General features: G+C 35.9%; 1 protein-coding gene and 1 long non-coding RNA gene across 2 annotated transcripts in view; one reads left to right on the top strand and one right to left on the bottom strand.

Moving 5' to 3' along the window:
• The window catches only part of LOC145289166 (uncharacterized), a 50166-nt gene extending 29491 nt beyond the window's left edge, over window positions 1–20675 (bottom strand). Inside the window, exon 1 of the long non-coding RNA XR_013869303.1 lies at window positions 19575–20675. This is a non-coding gene — a long non-coding RNA (uncharacterized LOC145289166). The remainder of the gene's footprint in view (window positions 1–19574) is intronic.
• Window positions 1–25051, top strand: part of LOC145289182 (cilia- and flagella-associated protein 337-like) — a 1233457-nt gene that overhangs the window by 460416 nt on the left and 747990 nt on the right. The gene's annotated exons all lie outside the window — the stretch shown is intronic.

The following is a 25051-nucleotide window of genomic DNA, read 5'->3' as shown; positions in this document are numbered from 1 at the left end:
TGTCTACAAATTTTAAAAGAATAGGAATTAAAATTGGTAATTGCATTGGAATCAGAAATTCAAAGCTGATGACCGTTTGTGAGCTTGATATTCCCATGAAACTTCCGCCTTCAACCTGCTTAAGGTGACTGCTGCTGACGTACACGTACGCTCTTCATTAACCTTTATCTTTGAGTGACCTTCAGGCCTTGATAAGTGATAACTCTCTGATAAAAATAAGTAGAGCACAGTTTAATATAACTATTTAGAATTTACTGTAATAAGTTTGTACTGAAAATGTTATAGACAGATATTCAATCCTTTGTGAAGTACTCACTTATTTTGCCATGCTGAAGAGCTGTGACACTACGAAACAGTATCTGTTAATGGCTATATATGTACATGCACAAAAATAGCCATAAAAGTTGAATCATAAAATCTGTACATGGGTCTTAAGTCTCAGGTCATCTTTGACAGCTCTATAAAATTTTGCAGCAAATGCAAAGTCATCATTAACTACGAGTTACTATCATTATAATCATCATCACCGCTAAACCCATAATCATTCTCTTCTATAAGTATGTTCTCATTATCACCAATAGTCACAGTTGGGCTTGTGCATCTGCTACTAGTCTCTCACTCCTGGACGGGGTTCAAAAGAGAGTTGCCAACCTGATAGGTCATAAACTGTCATCTAAGGTTCAGCCTCTGTCCCTTTGACGAAATGTTGCATCCCTCTGTCTGTTCTACAAGTATTTTAATGGTAAATGCTCTGACGAACTACAAACTCTCGTACCCTCTCAACGTAAATACCTATGACAAACCTGACAAGCAGTTAAATCCAATCCCTACAGAGTAAAAATCCCTCAGTGTAAGAAAGCCTTCTACTCTAATAGTTTCTTCCCAAGAACTGCTAGACTTTGGAATTCCCTTCCGGGATTCTGCTTTCCAAACTGTACCGACATGCAGAAGTTCAAGTGTGATGTGAACAGACATCTTGCTACTCATCTCCCTTCATAATACTCCTGCAACTTATGTCCCCGATAGTAGGCCCCCCTACTTCAAAGTGGCATTGTGCCTTATTTGGGGTGAAAATTAAATAAAAAATAAATAAAATAAATAAATAAAACAAACTTTGATGCAGTTTCAAGTAATTTAAAAGCTTACATTTACAGAATGGAAATCATATTGAAATCATAAGATCAACCACGTTCACTTATGCAGTGTATAGAACTCCGATTACTCTCCAGCTATGAGTAAGATATAACTTCATATTGAATAAATTGTTTACAGAGAAAACTGTTTACAAAAAATAATTAGTATCATCATTAATTGGCCCCACAGATTGATATGCCATAAATCAAACAACCTAAGTGAAATGAATATGTTCAAGTTGATGATAATGTCCTGTTTGAATGACATCACAATCCTCATCTTCATCATGATCATAACCAACCGATTATTATAAACAATCACGAACTCTACCAATGTAACCATCAATTTTATCATTATGTAATGTAAAAAAGCACCATGTTTTCAGGGTATGATACACAACTAAATCTTGCTGTGAGGTCCTAATTTTGGAGCTTTGGAGAGTGTGGACTCACCCCTTAGTTGCTATTACTCCTATGGCGACTCTCACCTGGAGTGGTGGTACCTGCCTGAGTCTAAGCTAGAGATTAAAAAGAATGTCACAAAACTGCATCCGACTAGGATTGATATGCTGTAAAACCTAACAATGTCATCATTATCCACATCACTACTGCTGCTATATTATCAACATTTTCGTCTGAGCTCCAATCTATGGTTTCACCTGGCCTGACATTTAGCAAAAACGCTCTTCTAGCTGAAACCACTATCAATATTATCTCCCACTTTTTATCTGTGCCTAAACCTAAACGTAGATTCCATGAACAAAGATTCTTTCTGTAGAACTCTGTTCCGTTTTCCTGCTTTCCAACTGGCTGCAATATGGTCATCTTCAAGTCCAATGTGAACAAGTTCTTAAAGAACCGTCTCCTTAAGTAATCCAATCTACCAAATTTCCACTACTAACGATTACTACAACACTTTCCCATTGACTACTGTACACTCATTAACCCTTATCCTCGAGTGGCCTTCGGGCTTTGATAAATGGTGATTCCTTTGAAAAAAAAAATACAAAAAAATAAACATTCAACCAATTGACATTGTAAGTATAATAGGTGGCAAATCTTCACCACTATACTAATGATCATCATAAATATTTTATCATCATCATAAACAACTAAATCTTTATCACTATTTTCAAACTCTTTGGCTTAACATTCACAGGCAACATGAATTGGAACAAATACATTGAGGACATTGCAAAAACTGCTGCAAATAAGATGAACTTCCTCTGCTGTGCTAGAAAATTAAACCTGAGAATATCCTATATTTTTACAAAGTCATCATTTGCTCCTGCATGGAGTTTTGTTATGACATTTGGGCTGGTGCATCTGCCATTAGTCTTTCTGTCTTCGACAGGGTCCAAAACGGGTTTCTAACTTAATAGGTCCCGCACTGTCAAGTAAGCTCCAACTCCTGCCACATCGCTGAAATGTTGCATCCCTGTGCCTGTTTACAAGTACTTATGGAATGTACTCTGGTGAGCTCATAGCTCTTATTTCCACTCAACCTACATACTCTTGACTAACCCAATAAGCAGCAAAATCCTACCCCTTCGCTGTTGAGGTTCCATGATGCCAGAAAGCCTTCTCTACACTAATTGTTTCTACCCTCAGATTTCTAGACTTTAGAGTTCTCTCCCTACTTCTCTGAGTGATCTAGCATGCAGAAGTTTATATTTAATGTGTGCAAACATCTCGTCTTACTTAGTTCCTTGTAGACATGCGCCCAAATGGTAGCCCCTTAATGAGGTGAACAAGAATTTAAAAAAAAGAGAGAAAAACACCATCAACATATGTTAAGTGATTGTCATAACCTTGATAGCATACGATTAATCCTTGTATCACTTAACTGGCCTTGCTGGCACTTCGGCCTTGAATGAAACCTAGTACCTGTTCTGTCCTTGGTCAAAGTTGGGAGATCTTTTTCGACTATGGTAATTTTTATTTTTTTGTCAATCTAGAATGTTTGTTTTTGGAGAAAGTTGGATATCCACCCCTCTCACATTAAACCGAACCAGTGTCACATCAAGGCAGTAAATATGTACAATGTCGATCAGCGTCAGGATCGTTACCATCATCATAACCATCATGAACAACCATTACTTTTTATTAGCAACCCATCATCATCATTGTAACAGCATTGTAATTATTTCTAACTCTCATTCCAATCATATACTTGTCATGTTTTTATTGTTATTATTTTTTTATGGCTTGTTTTGTGTGTCTAATTGGCCTCTATTCAAACAATGGTGCTTCCTAATAGACAAAAAAAAAACAAAAAAGTGAAAAGATGTATTTTTTTTTTTTTCTGGTGAGAAGACTTCTATTGGCCTTGCAGTATTTGTCATCATTCAAAAATCTAAAAACAAAAAAAAGACAAATTTTTTTTTTTTGCTTTCCGTTGTTATTCGACTCATAACAGTTCTTATAATTCTAGTTTTTATTTTTGCATTTACATTTTTTTTTTTTGCAATCTGTGAAATAGAACCTATAACATCTGAAGAGAAAGCCATTTCTGCACTTAATCATTCAACTGAACAAAAAACGTGTTCATATTCATCTACCTACCTATTTATTTCTATGTGCTTAACAAGCTATTTCTTCATATTTTTCTCTCTGCCTCTCTCTCTACACACACACATATATACATATGCATACACTACATACACAGAGTATGATTCGAAACCCGAATCCCACTGATTAGCATATAGTGATTTACCAACTGAACTACGAGATCCGCTACTTATAGTATACATTGTATTTAAATGGAACTATTCATTTATTTACATTTTTATGATACTGATAACCAAAAGTGTTCAATTCCTTTTGCATGTGCTTCATCATTATATAACTCATCAGCATGGCAGAACCTTATAAGATTTGAAACCCCAGAACCTCAGAATCTGATGCTTGAAGCTTTATTACTGAGGCATTGTTTTATGACTCATTAGTGTGATTAACAAAATTTGAAACCTGGATGCAATGGTATATATATATATATATATATATATATATATATATATATATATTTCCCAGTGGAGACTTAATTTCAAATATTTCTCATATTTCAGCTCATTTGAAACCATAGTAGCCAGTTTTAGTCTCCTCTTCATCAAGGCCAGAGGTTTTGGGGAAATATCAGATATTTTCTAATTCATATGTAAAACTAGGAAAACAAATGACTATGATTGAAATATTTTATGACTGTAAAAAAGTGCCAAAAATAGGCTCTGGATGATGGATGATCCCCTTAATGTGCAACCAAATGTCACATAGCCCACTACACAATTCAGGTCATTAGCTTTCAAACGAGCCTTCATTTGTTAAATTCTGATCAATATTCGCTGAGATTTGGAACTTATAAAATTGCATAGATAAAGAGATAAAAAGGAAAAACCAAGTTATGCGTTCATCAACGTTTCGTCTTTTTTGGACGAAATGTTGATGAATACATAATTTGGTTTGTTCCTTTATTTCGTTGGAATACTATTTCCATTATTCTCATCATCTATCTCTATATCTTAAAACCAACACAAAGTCAAGTATCTGCAGAATGTCTTCTTGGTTCCTCCTCTTCTCTTTTCTCTCTCCCAACAATCGAACACAGCATATAATAACAAAACTCTAAAGCACGTCTGACAGCACTGACTTCTGCCAACAGTCTGCCCCTCCTCTTAACAACACAGGCTTTTTATATCGCAAAATCGTTCACCTCTATTTGCATGTTCTTCTAACTCACGTGATCACTACTCTATAAATAAGAGTCTTGACCATTTCTTTTCTTTCTTTTTATTTATTTTTGGTGACCGACCCGCACGTGGTCTATCCAGGTAAGTCACGCATTTCTCCACACTCCCCCCTGATCTCATGATCACAAACAGGACATGCGGGCAATCGTCGTTGGCGGGTACTCCTTCGAAGAAGCACTTCCTCATTGCTGTTTTCTTCATTACCACCATCATTACTACCAGTCTGTTCCATTATCCCGTCTCGTGGTTCCATAGGCGGTGTCTCACAATCAGGGCAGGGGGGCAGTATCCGTCTTTGTCGGGTACTTCTCCGAAGAATCGGAGGCGTCATCTCCTCGGTATGCTCCATCATCCCTTCTCGCTGGGTTTCGCAATCACGGGGGGTGGGCAGTATTCGTCTCTGTCGAGTATTTCGATGAGGCATTACTTCCTTGTGTCCATCGCTCTCCTCACTATTGTCATCAGTATGTCCCATCATTCCCTCATCTGGTTCTGTTGGTGGTGTTTCTATGCTCACCTGAAGGGGCAGTAAGTGATCAGGATCATCTCTGAACGGTGTGTGATCCTCCTCATCGTCCTCAGAATCAGAAGAGGTATAACAAGGGCGGATATCTTTTACGTGACGTGGTATGCCACCAATCAACATGGTCTGAGGACTTATGGTTTCATCTATTTTTCCCCGGAAAAATTTCGTAGTGCACCCAGCATTTGGGGGTTTTATCCAAACAAGGTCTCCCACCTGATATGGTGTATTGACAACACTCACCACTGATGGTATGGCATCAACTCCTTTCACACGCTGTTCATATTGGTAAATCCCATTGGCTGGTGCAGTTGCTGGTGTTGCATTGTCCTTGGGTGTTATATTATACCAGTACACAGCTTCTGGAATAGAGCACTGCGTCCTGGCTGCAATTCTTTTGATGGTGCGGTGACACCGTTCTGCTATACCATTACCCTCGGGATAATATGCAAACCGATAATGCATTTTAATCCCCCATTCGTGCACGAATTTCTGAAATTCTTGACATCGAAATGTGGCGGCATTATCAGTCAGAATTTCAATCGGGGCATCACGTTCAAAAAAGACGGCTCTCAACTGTTGTATAATGCTGGCTGCATCCTGTCGTGTCAACAGGCGCCATATTGTGAAACGCGTCGGGCCACAATCCGTCATGGTCAAAAAATGTTTGCCCCCATAATGTGTTATGTCCATCCCTACTCGCTGCCAGTTGCCCTCCACCTCGAGCTTCCCTTTTTGCCATTGGGATGGTGCCGGATCAATTCTCTGACACTCTTCACACGAACGTATGGCTGCTTTCACTGATGCTTTTGTAGTTGCAGGGCATACTCTTCGGACAAAATATGCAGTCCTCTGAATTCCAGGATGTCCAATCTGCTGGTGTATCATACGGATCTGGTCAGGTGTTAATTGATCCGTTACAGTCGCGCATGTTTGTTGTTGAAGATCGGATCCCTGCCTCATTGCATCGATCCACCTCTTTGGTACTCGAGTCAAGCTATCAGCCAAATTCTGCATCGACGAGACTAACGTAATGTCTACCTGCAAGCTGTATTCGTCAACTAGACGCTTAATTATTGCTAGTCTCCTTCGTACTAGCATTTCACTTGCAGCTCTAGTCTTAACTCGAGCCTTTCCAGTCAAGGTGTCGGTTAACCAATGGTAAACACACAATGAGTCAGTGTGGAGATGCACAACATTAGTCTGCCATTGCAATGCGAGATTAAGACCTTTTAACGTGGCATCAAGTTCTGCCAAATTTATATGTTGGGCATCATTTTTCGGACGAAGCCAGCATGCATCTTCCACAACAACACCTAGTTGCTCCAACACGACACCTGTAGCCAACGAACTTGCGTCAACCCATGCATTTAGTTCGTTTCCAGACACTTGCCACTCACCCCGGGCAGGGTCATTCCTATGCACTCTGGACAACATTTCAGCCATCATTTGTTGGAGAGAATCATCATCCGCAACATCGTCCCATCCTTTTGTTACTGTAGTCACTCGTCTTTTCACCACTCCTGTTGCCGATCGGAGCCATCCACAGACAGGTATATGTCCTACCAATTTACCACAGATAGAAAACACAGTACGTCTTGTTAATACATTGGGTAACTTTGGAAGTGGGCTCCCTCGTTTCCATCGCAACGTATTGCCCTCCTCCCAGACCTCGAGGCCTAGCACGGGCACTCCATCCTTTAGGCGCTTAGGGTCTTTGCTTATTAACCCAAACGCTTTCAGTTTTATTCGAACTGCATCCGCAGACATTATGTCCTCATTAACATAGATGTCATCTATGTAGGCTGAAGCAGCTTTTGCTGTGGTCTCATCCTGCATCAAAACAGTTTTAATAATGGTTGTCATAATCAAGGGTGCTACGTTTAGGCCAAAACCCAAACGTGTCAAACAATATAGTTTTCCCTTGAGTAGTACTGTCTGAAACGGCCATAATGACTCATGGACACGTATCTGCAGGTAGGCCCTCTTTAGATCCAGAAGTGCTACATTGCTCCCTTTTTGACACCACTCTCTCAGTTTAGCAGCGCACACATCTGCGTTTCCGGTAAACGCATCAACATGCCGATTCAACTCTCGGTAATCCATTACGGGACGAATTTTTTCTTTGGTAGGTTGTTCAACAGCCATGAGCGGAATTAATCCCTTGGGTGGTCCCAGATGTTCCTGTGGGTATGGTATTAACCAACCGTTGTCAATCCACATCTGAAGTTCTTCTTCATATGCGGCCCTATTCTTGGTAGAAACTGCATACTCTGGAATCGTGTTGCACAGCCGATCTGGTTCCTGGCCCATGGCCCATTTCCACTTTGCAGTCCACACCCTTTCGTTGTCATCAAATGTAGCACAGAAGTCCTTTTCTTCAATCGACATGGCTGCACAGACGTCTTTCCCTTCTCCAAGCCTGATACCTCTAGCTGCTGTGATTGTAACGCCTCCTAGTGCTTGTATTGCATCAATTCCAAGCAACATGTCGTAGCCAAGGGGTTTCTCCTGCATCACCAGAACGTCAACTTTAGCTGTGTCACCCTTCTCAGTGCAGATTGTGACTGTCCCTTCACCACAACATACCCGTGATAAGCCATTGATGGTCATAACGCCAACTGGGTTCCTCCGCCACACCGGACAGCAATGGGCACTAACTATAGACCGGGAACACCCCGTGTCTATAAGTGCTGAACACTGCACATCATCAAGTTTAACGCTAATGACAGGCAATCCTGTGTTTATTGGTTGGCAGGGGGCAAGGGTAGCGATAGTACCTTGCCCCCAACTTCGTTTCCCGAACAGTTGCGAGATATGTGCCCAAACTTATTGCAGCGATAGCATTGCACTGGTCTCTTTGATTGTGGATATACACCTCTCCTATCACTCCGGCACTCTTTAGCAAAATGATTGGCCTCCCCACATTTATAGCACACTGGGGTGGCATGCTTATTACTATCTGGAAGAGAGTCCACATTGCCTCCATGTCGAAAACGAGCTGCTGCTGCAATTGGTTCCTGTTCCTTACAGATGTTTCGAGCTCGGGCCAATAACTCATCAGTTGACAATTCATCGATTCTTGATGATGCCCGCAACAGTTTACTGACCTCCTCGGGTAGGCCTACCAAAAAAGCACAGCTTAATATTTTATCGTTGACCCCACCAAACGGTACAGATAATTTTCGCAGGTCGGCTAGGTACACGTCGACTGTTTCCTTGGGTTGAAGTGTCCGGCTCGTGAACTGTTGCCACGCAACAAATGGATCTGTACCAAACGCTGTATACAGGCTCTGCTTGATTTCATCCCAGTCTGGTTCATCCCCGAGTTGTTGGTAGACTGCATAGGCCCCTCCGGTTAGCCTCAAAGGGATAACTGTGGCTGGTTCTTTAATTTTGCACAGTTTACAGATTTTCTCTGCCTTTTCAATCCATTCAACGACAGCCGGTCCAGTGGTAGATCCGTCGAACTCGGGTATTAAGCGAATGTCGAATCTGTCCATTGTTAGTAACCGCACACCAAGCGCCGAAATAGCTTAAAACCAACACAAAGTCAAGTATCTGCAGAATGTCTTCTTGGTTCCTCCTCTTCTCTTTTCTCTCTCCCAACAATCGAACACAGCATATAATAACAAAACTCTAAAGCACGTCTGACAGCACTGACTTCTGCCAACAGTCTGCCCCTCCTCTTAACAACACAGGCTTTTTATATCGCAAAATCGTTCACCTCTATTTGCATATTCTTCTAACTCACGTGATCACTACTCTATAAATAAGAGTCTTGACCATTTCTTTTCTTTCTTTTTATTTATTTTTGGTGACCGACCCGCACGTGGTCTATCCAGGTAAGTCACGCATTTCTCCACATATCTATATATATTTAGAGAGATATGATGATTGCTACTTCTTGACAGAAGCTTGTCATCTCTTCTTTAAGTGTTATTGCGTCCGTGTGCATGTAGATGACTCTTCAATCCAGCTTTAGACCTACATGGAAGTTCATAAATGTGGCATGAAAACTTTCCTTCTTGTAAAGGTGATCGCATGGTAAAATTGTGAATCCTCGAAAGCCTTGTCAGGCCACTTTTAGATTGGCAGATTAGACCACACACCTGACAACTTAGCGTTGTCAGGTGTGTGCTGTAGAAGCTTCCTCGTAAGATTGTCGTCCATGTCTTTGTGTGATTTCCTATGATTAACAAAACCAGCTTTTGACAAAAAGTATTTGCCACATACAGTGCACTTTGGTTCCTGTTGCAATTTATTTGACAGTGCACTATCATTAAGACAGCAAGCTCTACACGTCACTCTTCAAAAATCTTACAATTTTCTCTGATGGTTTTCCTCCACAGTGATCGATCTTCCGCTTGAGTTTCCCAGTAATGTACATCCATCTCAAGTATTTTCAAGTTGTTTTTCAGAGAATCCTTATACCTTCTACTTGGTTTGTGTTTAGGAAGTTTTTTGTCCTCCATCCTAACCAAGTGTCCAGTCCAACGCATCTGATTTTGAATTCATTTCGATACTTACTTGATCGCTCAAGAACAACAGTGTCAGGTGTTAGAGTCCTCCAGTTAATATTAAATATTCTCCGAATACAACTTTGGTGAAACCTTTGTAATAACTTGAGATGCTTTCTATATGTTGTCCAGGTCTCTGACCCATATAGCAATGTAGTGATAACGCATACTTCGTAAACACTTGTTTTTAATGAGATTCCCCGATCAGACCATACACGTTTCTACAATTTGCCAAAAGCAGAACTGGATTTGGCTGTTCTGTGATTTATCTTTTATATATATATACTGGTGGCCAAATTGAATATTGAAATGTTCATATCTTTGGTTCTATGGGACGAAACTACATGAAAATTTGCAAGCTTTTTGAAGATTATAATATTAGTCTATGGTTAAAATTTAATGATAATTGGTAAAAAAAAAAAAAGAAGCTATATTTTCAAACCAATAAAATATGCACAAATTTGCCTATATTTGTATATATAGTGTCCTGGCAGGCCACCTCTAGTTTTGCTGATTTGGGATGAATTTTGCTTGAGTTTTTTTTACTTGGTTGTCTTCCCTGGGACCTTGACAGTCCATTAATATATATATATATATATATATATATATATATATATATATATATATATATATATATAAGCAAACTTCACAGTTTCTTAAATTTGGTAAATAGTAGTTTTTAATTGCAAAATAGTTTGTTTTTAATTAAAAAATACCCAATGATCTGAAAAATAAGAGCAATTATTAGTAATAATATTTAAGAAAACTTGACATATCGATGTAAGCCTTATTAATAATATTATATATATATATATATGTGTGTGTAGAAAGAGAAATACAAAATTATCACTCAGTAATAAAAAATGCTCAGTACTAAGATTGTATTAGAACAAATACATTTAAAAGTTATTTTGTTTATAACAAAATGCCAAGGCCTTGCAGAAGAGAGAAGCCAGTAGGTAAATATATACAAAGTGGTTGATATATATATATATATATATATATATATATATATATATATATATATATTCACTAAATGTTCTAAGGTGGAATATTGTGTGAGGGTCTTAGAATCTGAGGATTTATATGTAAATTTTCTATTATTGTGACAATAATGATAAAGCATGGAGTTGAAATCCATAAATTTTTTCTAAAAATAAAGAGATAAATTTTACAGAAATATTTAAGATAATAGATAATTATGCTGATTTTGTGGGGGGGGTGTAACTTGAAGAATATTTAGCTTTATTTGTCTATTAGTTTTGTAAAGTCAGCAGTGTTCAATTAGCGAATGTTATTGAGAATGTTGCATTAATATTCGATGGTTCATCCTTTTTTCCTTTTATATCAGCACTTCTCGTATCTCAAATGGTGATTGACTGAAGCATCTTTCTGAATAAAATAATAACAGAATTATGGCAAATATTTGATCATGGGGAAGTGGTATCTAGATCAGTACTGCAAGAGAACTATAGATTTAAAACCGGTTTTGTTTATAAATTTCTAAAACAGTTACTTTATGATGTACGATACTATAAACTGTCAGCCATAATTACCGGAAAGTAGTGCCAGAAGTATTGGATTTTCAGTAGAAAATAGATACATCTGGGGTACTATCGACAGCAGATGAGTTTGATGAGAATGATAGGGAGGGGGTCTGAAGCGACTGACAGTTTGGCAGTGAATGGTCTTGACAGTAGATGATTTTGATTGGACGATAATGACTGATAACGACAGACAGATCGATGAGAGACCCCAGTTAAGTCTTAACTAATAATAATAATAATAATAATAATAATATCTGGAATTTAAAAGACGGGAATAAAGCTCAGAAGTAATGATAATAATGACAGAGCCCTAATGACCTGCACCCGCATTAAACAAGCCAATGTTATAAAATGGCTAAAAGCTTTCTTGAATATATATATATATATATATATATATATATATATATATATATATATATATATATATATACACGTGTGTGTGCGCATATATATAATTCTATTTACGTATCTACCTACATAACTATCAGTTTATCAATCACCATAGCTATCTCTCCTATGATTGTATATATTTATTGTTTTACTTCATGAATATATTTACATACGTATTATTTACATTCTTCTGTTCTCATCCTGAGTTTCATTTTCAAAACGTTTTGGTTGATATATCGTATCAAAGCTTGGAATCTTTCTATTGAACTCTGGAATCTTCACAGAATTTCAGACATAACTCTTTATTTAATCCGCAGGGTTAGCGTGCTCTCGTTCTGTCAGCCATGATTAGGCAGAAGTCTTAAGTAATTCGCAATTGTATTTTTTAGTGTTACCCACACTGAGGATTGAACTTTCAACCTCCAGAAGAGTAACTTTTACAACTGAATTTTAGCAAGTACTTTATCCATTACGCCCCGAGTCAATCCTCATCTTAAGAATTCAGAAACATTTACATGTATACTATTAATTTTTGTCTATATATATTGTCATTCAGAAAGAGCTCATATGTCGTGTCATGGCTCTTCAGTATGGCTACGTGTGGCAAATATTTTCTCTTTGATATTTGAAACCTGAAAACTTCCAACTGTGAATCTTATCTATATACCATGGCCCTCGCCACACGCTATCTATACCCACTACTTATCGACTATCTATAGAATGTACATCTATACTATCCATACCATGTGGATATCTAATATCTATCAGGACCATATATTTACTTACTATTTATATACCTATACCGTGTATATACATGTTATAACATTAATTATCCATCTTTCTACCTTTATTATTTAAAAAGCATAATTCGACTACGAACACACTTAGAAGATTTGAACAACTTTAAGATGATGAGATTGAGAACACTGTTGTCATTGATGCCACATAATATGCCAGATATTTGATCCTATGTTTATATAAAGCATAGTTTTTGTTTGTTTACTTGTGAACCACTAAATCGATCAGATAGTTTTCTTCATACGCACTTCATTTGTTTACACTAACAGGTGGATGTCTTGTTAAGATGCAAACACAAATAATAATGGGTGAAATTGAAATAAATACAAGTGGGTTGGTTTTTTTTTTTTTATGAAAATCGCTCCAAGCAAGGCATGAAACCACTTCATGTAAGAAAGAACTGAACAAAAAATACCAGCTCACGGTCAAACTCTAGCTAACGTAAAGTGTTATTATGGATAGGTTCTGACTCAGAAAAACTTGAATTCTTCCCCCATTTGTTCGAAATATTGCTCATGGAATGTGAGGACTAAAGGACAAAATGAGAGAAGTAAGAGTCAAAAGTAAATTCATGGTCTACTTTTTGCTCTTTTTACAGCATTTTAATCCTTATTAAGTAATTCTGTACCAAATACAAATAGTTAATGCTGAAGGGTTTTGAACTTAAATAGATTTTTTTATTTTTGAGGATATCTTTCTGTAATTTTAACACAATCTAAGACATTGGTATTTTTATTTATTTTTTTTTTTTGAAAAATGCAAAATTTAAGAAATCTTTATTTTTGAAAAATAATGTCTTTTAAATGTTGCCCATTTTCAGCTTTGCATATTTGTGCTCTTTTCAAAACATTATTCATGACAGATTGCAGAATCTCTGGATTGTGATTTATTTCGTTCCTGATGTTTTCCTTCAATTCTTGCAGGGTTTGTTAATATAAACTCTTTCTATAAGATATCCCCACAAGAAAAGGTTGGGGCTAGTCAAGTATGTGAAGTGTGGTAGCCATTTGATATTGCCATAGCGAAAGATAATGTTTTCGCTAAACCATTGCCTGATTTTGATAAAATAATTTTATAACTTTTAATTTGTAACCCTTCAGTGACTTTTTGGACACCCTGTATTTAGCTTATAGATAAAACTGGACAGGTGTTGCCATTCTGATTCAGAGATTTTGCCTGTTAGGAATAGAAACCCAAACTTGATTCTACAATAGCTTGGATACTATGTCACATGCAGAAAAAATTCTATCTAACCTATCTATTGCAATAAAGTGGTATTCTTGTCTGTCTGTTTATTTATTAAATTAATATTTGAAAATGACAACATAAAACGAATTATACAGAATTTTACTCCGTGAAAAAACATATGAAAAAAAAAATATGCTATAAATGACCTGTACTGTAAAATGGAACTAATGAAGCAAATGATACAAAATTAACATTGAATATTACTACTACTATTATTAATAACTATGGCTGCTTAGGTAAACGAGAAATCTAATTACCTGCCTTCCCTAAAAGCAGTCGTTCAAACAAACATCAGTTGGTACTACAGGTAATGGCTCTGGAATGTCTTGGTGAATGGAAAGATAAAGGATGGAAAGGAACATTTCTATCTTGACTGGAAAGATAAGGTGAGTCCTTAAATCCTAAGGTGGCTTATTGTTACTTAAATTCTGGAGAATGAGAACGTGATGATGGTAAATGGCTGGTATGACAACACAATTGAAACGGTCATTAAAAACAATGGAAATCATAGAGAATCTGGGAAAAACTCCAGGATGCGCTCCTTTTTTTTATCATTGAGTCATCATTTACCAAGATTTATGTGAGCAAAATAATAACGCCTAATAAATAACAAATAATGATACTAATTATAATGCTTGTAGGTTCCCAAACACGGAAATAGAATTGCATTAAGGCATAAAGAGCCGTTGGGATGTTGGACGCAATAAAAGTAAGAATACTAATTATGATACTTAAACAAAGCTTTAAGAGCCGTTCACATGTGCTATTAATAATAACTACAAGTACGTACATGCTCCCAAACTATTGGTTAAATTATACCAAATTTGATATAAAATGCCTTTCGGATGTTGTAGATAATGAAGTTAAGAATACTAAACGTGATGCTTAAATAAAGCTTCATAGAAACACAAGACAAGATGAAATAATGGAATGGAATATAGCTGAAATGGAAGATATGAATTAAATGTAATAAAATCATGATGCAAATATAAATGATATGAATTAAATGTAATAAAATCATGATGCAAATATAAATGATATGAATTAAATGTAATAAAATCATGATGCAAATATAAATGATATGAATTAAATGTAATAAAATCATGATGCAAATATAAATATGAATTAAATGTAATAAAATCATGATGCAAATATAAATGATATGAATTAAATGTAATAAAATCATGTTGCAAATTTTAACAACATTAATGTCGTCTAATTTAAACTACAGATTATGAGGTAATTTTCGGACTTGAATTAAAAATTAAACAAAAAGGTCACACATTATGGTTCATTTGTGTTTCTAAATCAAAGGAAAGCATTTTAAAATTGTAACAAAAAAACCCATTAAAGTCCATTAAAAGTTTATAAACACAATATTGTTTATATGCAAGTTGTTTCCACATTGGATTTGGATTATTACAGTAAAATGTTCTAGATGTGTTAATGAGTTCTCTTCTCGGACCGACGGTTAATAACTTTTGCATGTCTAAACTTGAAAATAAAATATTTAATGTAGTCATTAAACTCTCAATTCACGTCAAGTACGTGGACGATATTTTTATTATTGCAGGCAACAATAATGAAATAAAAGAACTACAATTCATCTTTCAAACAAACTCTGTACTCTGTCATCTAACATAAACATTAATAAAACAAAATCTTTTCTAGACGCACTAACAACAATGAACTTATCACCACTCCATAAAAAAATGCTTCCAATCATTATTGTATGCTGAACTATACAAGTGAATATCCATACTGCTATAAAATCGCAATTATAAAAAAAATCTAATAAACCGAGCCAAATTGATCTCTTCAACCAAAAAATTCATCAATTAGTTAAAAAAAAAATTAAACAATCACTTTGCTAATTACTTGATAGCTGAATAAATCAAATGAATTCTAACAACCATTCAAACAATTCTGACTATATTAACAAATTCTACTGTAACCAGTAGCATCATAATTTTAAATTATCAAAAAAAACAACAAAAAAACGTTCATAAAACCATAATATACAGATATATATGTCCCATTAATAAATAACATCAGATTTAGCATTTATTATAAAACATTCCATATTGTTGACCTCATAATTAACCATAAAACTACTTAGGCCAAAAACAGAAGAACGAACCAACAATGAGTCTTAATCCACCTTAAGAGAGTGTATTTCCAACAATATAAAAAATGTTACATTGGCTATACCACTACTACACTTTCCTGAAGTCTTACATTGCATCTTTTTGACTCCAGTAGTTAATAACACCAAAATTGTACATCATAATTTCAAAGATCAGACGCCTTACAATATGCATTATTAATTATGAATCTTTTTCTTGGCCATATATTCATTGCTTATCAAGATCTGGAGTCTACTCAAGGATAAATGGTATTGTGATGATTGGTGATAATGGAAATTGGATAAATTAATTTGTGTTTAAGGGCGGGTTACCAAGAACTTGTTTACATTGAACTTGAAAACAGTGGACAGAGTTCACAATAGACTTCATAGCTTAGTGGGGGATGCCCTTTTCTCTTCCCTGCAACCTCTTTCCCACAGAAGAGACATTGCGAGCCTGTCTTTGTTTTATCGTTATTTCCATGGCAAGTGCTCGTCTGAGTTCCAATCTCTGGTTCCCCCCTCACCAATCTTTCATGGAAAACACCCGTCTAGCTGAAACCACTGTCAATAATTTTCCCCACTCTTTATCTGTGCCTAAATCAAAGCGTAGATTCCATGAACAAAGCTTCTTTCTTAGAAGTGCACGCCTGTGAAACTCTCTTCCATTTGTCTGCTTTCCTGCTGACTACAACTTGGTTGTCTTCAAGTCGAACATAAACAAATTCCTGATGAACCGCCCCTTTAAGTAATCCAATTTACCAAATTCCCATTACTAACGATTACAATATTATCCCATTGACTACTGTACGCTCTATAACCCTTATCCTCGAGTTGCCCCCAGACCTTGATAAGTGGTGACTCCTATGTAAAAAAAAAAAAAAAAAAAAAAAGTAAAGAAAAAGTTAGCTGGGAAGCAGCCTCATAGTATTTTGTTTCACAGGTGAGCTATGAAACTCTGCTCATGGGATTTCCACTCGGGCACTGATAGAAAATATGAGAAATTGCCGATATTGGTTGTAGTTAGTTGGGTGTTTACCGCAAATGCCTTACATGGGGGGGGGGGTCATAGTGTGAAGCTTAGTCGAGTAACTGCCATGTGAATAGAAATAGAGATGGCAACGCAATGTCTAGTCACTACAGTCACATTATCGTAGAGGGCCTGTCTCCAAAATATTCTAAGCTGACAAAAAAAAAAAGCCTCTACGTTTACCTTTTGTAAATTTTAAGTATCCACATGACTAACACTTGATCACGTCACCCATACACACTAAAAAAAACAACATATATATATATATATATATATATATATATATATATATATATATATATATATATATATAAAACAGTTTGATGGTGATTAAGTGAGTTCGTCAAAAAGTACTTGCCAAGAAAAAAAAATCTACAGAGCCTACATACAACATCTCGACGGAAATATGCGATGAATTATCAAAAAAATCAAGAAGATAAAAAAAATCAAACAAAAACATTGTTATTCACTTATATTAGTCTGAATATATATATATATATATATATATATATATATATATATATATATATATATATATATATATATATATATATGACATTCAGTGTTGCTCAGGAATGAATGAGAGCATTTGGTACTCCTCCTCACAGGCATTTTTATTCTAATTTTCTAGAAATGTAAATTTTCAAATTATAAATAAATCGTCGTTTTTGTTGTTTATGAAGATCCAACAACATTATTGTAACTCCTACGCCTCACCCTTCATACAAAACTAATAGCACAATTAGATTAATCATAAAATTTTATTTCAGAGAATTTGCAACAAGGAAGAGACATCAGAAATATAGTATATTAGCTGTATCTATCCGACGTTGCCTGGTAGTGTTCGTACGTGTTGATTTATTTTTCTTTTTTTCTTTTGTCATATTTTTTCCAAACCAAGGGAAGTAACCCCGTATTGACTAATACAGAGTTACATTTCTATTTTATTTTTTAAAAAATCGAGTCTGTATTAAAATAATTCCAATCCAGTCAAAGTATTATCAAGATGGAATTAAATCGAATTACACTTTATTTTTAACAGCATGCTGCAGCAGTATACCAAAAGAACAGACAATTATTGATTTTATATGAAGAAAAGTATCGATGACAAAAAGGGAGAAAGAGACTAGCTTTACTTTATATATGTACTAAATCTTCATCCATATATACACACAAACGACTGAATCAGAATTAGTAGTTAAACTAAACACATGTGAATCACCAAGTTTTATTACAAATTTAAAAAGATCTCATTTTGACAAAATTACTCGTAAATGGAACTTGAAAGAAATATGTGTAGTAATGTTTTAGTTATAAAGTTTTACACTCGTCAACGCATCGACATGGAATTGAAAATGTTAAAATTTCATATTGAATTATTGGTACTTACTCAGATTGGCACTTATTGCGGCATTTAAAATCAAAGAAAATATAGAAAAGTCCGTATGATGTACGTACGAGTAATCACGTGATTTGATCAAGTAGTTTTGTTTTTATTCAAGAATCAATCAAATTTTACTTTGTTTCAATGAGGGTGAAAAAAAAAAAATGAAATCAACAAATCGGTGGACAAGGGCAGACAACCATAATGCACGTGGAAACTCAAAATAAACACTGATTACCTCCCAATTATCTCCCCTATAGAAATCTCGCCTTGTCTGTCATTTATTTGTAAAAAAAAAAAGAAAGAAAACCCGGCAGATTTGTTTTTCCTAAATAAAAATAAACTACTTAATCAATTTTTGTGATTTTTTTAAATAAATAATTTTCATTCCATGACAAGTAGATACAATATAAAGTTTTTCATTTTTTTTTGTCGCTATAAGTGCCAATCTGAATAAGCACCGATTTTTTTTCTATTAAAAAAATTGGTACTTGTGCAGTTATGTTACCGTGCTGAAATAATAACGTTATTTAGAAAGCCATTATTGACATTGGGGGAAGAGGTGTTTGTAACTGTTCTATACTTTCACCTACCAATGTGATAAACAAATATATCGTAAAAATTGATTTTAATTGGAAAATACTTAAAAAAAATAGTGCAATATAGATGCATAAACACACAAAAAAATCTTTTAATAAAGAACGAAAAAATTATTTTAATTTAATTTCCTGTCTGTTATCTGTTTTCCTGACTGTACTGACATGCAGAAATTTAAATGTAATGTAAACCAACATCTTGCTCATCTCCTCTAAACATGGTCCTAAATAGTAGCGGCTTACGTCCAAGTGACAATATACTTCGTTTGGAATGATAAAAAAATGTACTTTTGTGTTTTCATAAGAGTTTTTTTTTTTTTTTTTTTTAAATGTTAAGAAATTCATTTGTAGTCACGAAATGAATTATATAGGTTGTAAAGTTAGCAGAAAATAGAAGAATGAAATTCTTTTTTTCTTCTTCTTTTTTTTGCCTGGGTTAATCAGTACAAACAAGTTAGTAAAGTTGCAACTAAAATTCCAAGATTTTCAAATATCTTGTAGCTTATTGGAAAGAGAAAAAAAGGCATGTCTTACCTTCAGCAGAAGCTTGCCACCAAACAGTTCTTTACTTAATACTGAAAAAAAGAAAGAAAATCCCAAGTTCTCCAGTGTCACTATTTTTTACCAATAACAGCAGCAGTTTTAGCCAAATTCTTCCGTCTTTTTCTCTTTCTTTTTAATCCTTTTTTATATTCTTTAAACTTCACAAAGAACTCAGCAAAACATCTAAATTTTTCATTTAGTGAAATGTTTATCAGCAATTGATGCAGTGCCAGCTCTATTTATAGAATAGACCGTATTTCTTCCTTGCCGGTCGACGTCAAAAAAACTATCTTTTTTACTGCCATAAGACCCACAACAAAAAATGCAACACGTTATTGCCCACCAAAATATTACAGAATGGCTGACATGTCTCTTCTTTGTTTTTTGTTTAAGACAATATTCCCAGCAAAAGTGGCGCTTTGTCCTCTTTTTCGTTTTCTTTTTCTCTTTGCAAAAATACTTTTTTGCTTCCTGCTTAGGCGGAGGGTGGCTAGGGGATGGAGGACTGCACGCGGCAAAGAGGAAAATGAACTGGTGGTTGTAACCACACACCTGTATGTGTAGGATCGTAACACGTGGATTTGTTTGGCGTCGATGGTTGGTGGTCGAAAGGAGGATGGGTGGATGGATTTGTGGGTGCCAATAAACATTGGTAAATGTGGTTCTCAGCTTTTATTTTGAATTCAGGGCAGGTGGGTAAGATTTGATCGCTCATCTGAATGATTAGAAGCTAATTTCGGTGAGGAATTTTTATTTTAGTTCCTGGTTGCAGAATTTTGGTTTTTGTCTTTTTTTAGTTTCCTTATGAAGCAAGTATGGCTTATTTGTGGAGAAGATTTCAAGTTATTTCTTGCGCAATCGTTTTCTATACAACACTAAACAAATATTCATGTTTGTTTTTCTTTAAAAACATGAGTGTAAGTCTTTGATTATATGTATGTGTTTGTTATATATGAAACAGGAAGGGGTAAGGACAAATCGGAATAAATGGGAGGTGAGTAGGCGGATAGATAGATCATAGAACAAAGAGAAAAATCAGGTTGAGCTGTAAGAAGAAATAAAACAAAGATGTAGAAAGAACAATAAATAAAAAAGAACAACGTAAAAAGAAGAAAATATGAAAAGAAAGAAAAAGGCCGTAATGTTACATAATAAAGACTTAGAAGAATACTTTTACAGGAAGTGAGACGTTTGCAACTGAAGGTTGCAGTTTAGACTACTTTTTAATTTGAGAATATCTCGGTCTCATTTTCTCACATGATCGATTTTAATCAACAAGTAAAAAGTGAAACTTGGGTTTACTTTTAGCAACCTCATAATTTTCACTTTCTTTAATTTGTATTTTTGTTCTCATATTCTATGTGCGATTTTTCTGACAAAAGGAGAATAATTGCTGTTTTTTAATTCAGAATCTATTCATCTAACACTTATCATAAGACTAACCTGCGTGCCCGGCGTTGTTCGGGGTGTGGAGGTGTGTGTTGAGCAAAAAAAAAAAAAAAAACAGTGATGGTAGGCAGACACACTCGAACCCATACCGTGATAGAGGAAAAGAACGTGAAAAAAACGTGACGTCTTTGCTGTTGCGTCCATCGCCAAACCGAAAGTGGTGAAGGTTTTAATTAAGACTAGTCAATCGAAAAGAGGAGATGACTTTCGAAAATATCGGCGAAAAAAGCAACCCCACCCTGTAGAAAAGTGCCCAGTTGAGGGTGAAGGAATAAATGTTTTTACTCAATTTTTTCGATATTTGTCGTCCGAAAGATCGAGCTTCAAAACGATACCGATCTTGTGAAAATCCGTGGTCTCGGTCGAAAGTTTTAGGCAGACATACATACAAACATACATACATACATTTAAACAGACAGGTGAAATTTATATTATAGACTAGCGGGGATACCCGGCGTTGCCCAGGTGTTTGGGGGTGTGTATGTAGGAGAGGGTGACTCTGTTTTAATATTATAAAAAAAAAACTATGTTAAGAAAAATTGAAAAAACCAAAACAAAGCAAAACAGCGAACAAACGTTAAAAAAAAAAAAAGTAAAAAAAAGGTGTAAAGGAGGAAAAAAGTTTAGGTAGAAAGACAGGCTCGAACCTGAAGCATCGAGGCTAAAGCGGAAAAAAATGCCTAACACTTTACTCCTACGCCAAAGAGACATACACTTAATAATGGATAAAATGAAACCTTTAAAAACACTTGCAGGTGGTTGAAACTAACGTGGACGTTTTCTAGGTTTTTTTAAATTTTTTTTTATTACATTTTCACCCCAAACAAGGCACATTGCCACTTTAATGTAGGGGGCTACTATCAGGGGAAACATCTACTGGGGTACTATGTAGGGATTAAGGCAGCGAGATGTTGGTTCACGTTGCACTTGAACTTATGCCTGTCAGTACAGTTGGGGAAGCAGTGACCTGGAATGGAATTCCAAAGTCTAGCAGTTCTGGGGAAGAAACTACTGGAGTAGAAAGATCTTTTACATCTAGGGATCTCTACAGTGTGGGGGTGGGATTTTGCAGCTTGTCGGGTCTGTCGAGGGTGTTCACGTCGTGGGGGCACAAGTGCTTGCAGTTCTTCAGAGCATTCACCATTATAATACTTGTAGAACAGGCAGAGGGATGCAACGTTTCGACGATGGGACAGAGGCTGAAGTTTTGATGCCAGTTCAGGGCCTATCAGATTTGCGACTCTCTTTTGAACCCTGTCAAGGAGCGAGAGACTAGTAGCCGATGCACCGGCCCAAATATGACAGCAATACTCCATACATGGGCGAATAGTGGCCTTACAGGATACTTTCGGGTGTTAGAAGTTTTCTAGCACGGTAGAGAGAGCCCACCTTCCTCGCAGCGGCCTTGGCAATGCCCTCGATGTAATTGTTCCAGCTCACGTTTCCTGTGAACGTTAGGCTAAGGAGCTTGAAAGACGTACTCTCAGCTAAAGAGTTGTTGGCCATTGCTATAGGTGGTAGAGAAGGTTTCTTGTAATTATTGAATGAAACCAGTTTTGTCTTGGTGGCATTGAACGTTACCATCCATTTTTGTCCCCATTCCACTACTGATTTGAGGTCATCCTCTAGTGTTTCTGCCATTACTTTAGATATATATTCATTTGTTTTCCTGTCGTGCCTGCTATAGAGTGTGGTGTCATCAGCATATATACCCATCTCAGAGGCAATTTTGTCGGGGAGGTCATTTATGAATATCAGGAACAGCAGAGGACCAAGGATAGATCCCTGGGGCATTCCCGCATTTATATTATATTGTTTAGACGTACGACCGTCGAGGACAACCTGGATTTTTCTCTTATCTAAGAAGGATTTAATTATGTTAAGTATTCTACCAGTGATACCATAAGATCTAATCTTCCTGAGGAGACCCTCATGCCAGGTTAAACATGACGTCATTGTCGTAGTAGCAGGATGAGAGAAAATGAAGGAACGATTTTTTCAGCACCTTCCTTGTAGAAAAGGGCCCAGTTTAGGGTGAAGGAATTAATATTTTTGGCCAATTTTTCGATATTTGTCGGAGCTTTAAAATGATACCTATCTAGCGAAAATCCGTGGGCCGTGTCGAAAGTTTTGGCAAGACATACAAACACACACACACACAAACATTTTCGTTTTATATATATATATATATATATATATATATATACACTAGCGGGGGTACCCGGTGTTGCCCGGGTGTTTGGAGGTGTGTGTGGTTTTAAATAAAAAAGAAACCGGGGGGGGGGGGGTTAGAATCGAACCCGAAGCCGTGAGGCGAAGTTTGAAGATAAAATCGGCCAGCCAGAATGAGTTACTGAAAGATGTTTGAATTTATTTAAGTAAGAACCAAATTGACAGGTGCGCGCACGGAAGTCATAGAGCAATAGCTATTCAACAAATGAGGTCAATGACAAGGTTTGTTTGTTATAAGCGAAATAAAAAATGAAAGCAACGTTTAAACTTAAGCGGGGGGGGGGGTAATCAAAACATCGAAAAAAAACAAAAAAATTAACGTAAGGCAAACGAGCGATGTTAAATGTAAAAATCGAAAAATCAAAAAAAAAGACCCCAGAAAAACGAACACGTGAAAAATGGCTTAAATAAGCCTGTTTAGATATTAAAATATAAAAAATCGATGGGTACCCGGGTGTTTTGGGGTGTGTGGTCGGGGGTGCATAAGCGAAGTAAAAACAAAAACTCAGAAAAACGAATGTTACATGAAAAATGGCTTAAATAACACTAGTTCAATATTTAAATTTAAAAAATCGAAAAAAAAAAGACATCTCACACCACGATTCGAACCCAAAACGTTTAGATAACGAACCAACGCGCTAAATAACTGAGCTAACGCGACGTACATGAAATTTAGTCAGTTTTTCAAGTATTTAAAGTAAATCAGGTCATGACGTCATCTGATGCATGCGTAGAACCGGTCGTCGTCACGAGAGGATCGTTTTTGTTGACCCACCCACCCACCCACGTCGAAAATCGTCGATTTTGGGGTAAAAAAATGAACGTTTTTGGCCAATTTTTCGATATTTTTCGAGCGAAGGATGGAGCTTCAATATGATACCGAGTTTGTGAATTTTCGTCGTGTCTGTCGAAAGTTTTTAGCGGTCACGCAAACAAACAAACACACATACATACATACATACATACATACACACATTTTCGCTTTTATATATATAGAAGATAGATGTTTTTTTACTTTGAAATAGTGTGTTTTTGTTTTAGCTCTTACATCAAGTGGCTTCATGACTTGTTTGGAGTGATTTCTAAAAAACAAAAAAACCGAATTTTCAAGATTATTTAAGCAATGCATTAATACATATTAGATTTATTGATTAGGGGTAGAATAAAAAAAAGTAAATAAGTTATGAAACAATGGAAATTGTCTTAAATCTCTTTTCAGATGTCTACTTTCTTCTCCATATAGACACCCAGCGCAAGTGTTTTTCTGTCCAGTAATATGTAATAATAATAAATTGGTTTGTTTTATAGAATTTATTTGTTATTGTAATTTACTCATGCAGGCATGAATTCTGTTAGCTATAAATAGTAACAGATACAGCTCTTAAGGGAGCTCTTAAGGGAAGTCACTGTTCCACTCCAGCAGACAGCCCTGATAGTCAGACCGAACAATCTCAGTTATATGTTTGACACTACTGTTCTTTGTTATTACTCAATTCCTCTCTTGCCTCTAACAAGACCACAACTTTATTTAATGTAAACTAACTGAAACTCTTGTTTCAGGGTGAATTCATAATAAGAAGACGTGTGTAACCATTAATAAGTTTGAGACCCCAAAATATTTTAAAGAAACAACACACTAGTTGCAAAATTGGGATTACGCAACTGAAGTTATGATTGTGAAAAATTTTTTAAGTTCAGCTCCTATGAGGGAGTCTTTAATGATCAAAGTTTTTAATGAAATTTTTAGAATCAATGTAATTTTTCTATCTGCTATTTGTGGCTTAAAT

This window comes from Euprymna scolopes, chromosome 2, assembly GCF_053919585.1.
Source record: "Euprymna scolopes isolate OS-2025 chromosome 2, ASM5391958v1, whole genome shotgun sequence".
Lineage (NCBI taxonomy): Eukaryota > Metazoa > Mollusca > Cephalopoda > Sepiida > Sepiolidae > Euprymna > Euprymna scolopes.
The sequence above is the reverse complement of the archived record's forward strand: the minus strand, read 5'-3'. Positions and strand labels throughout refer to the sequence as shown.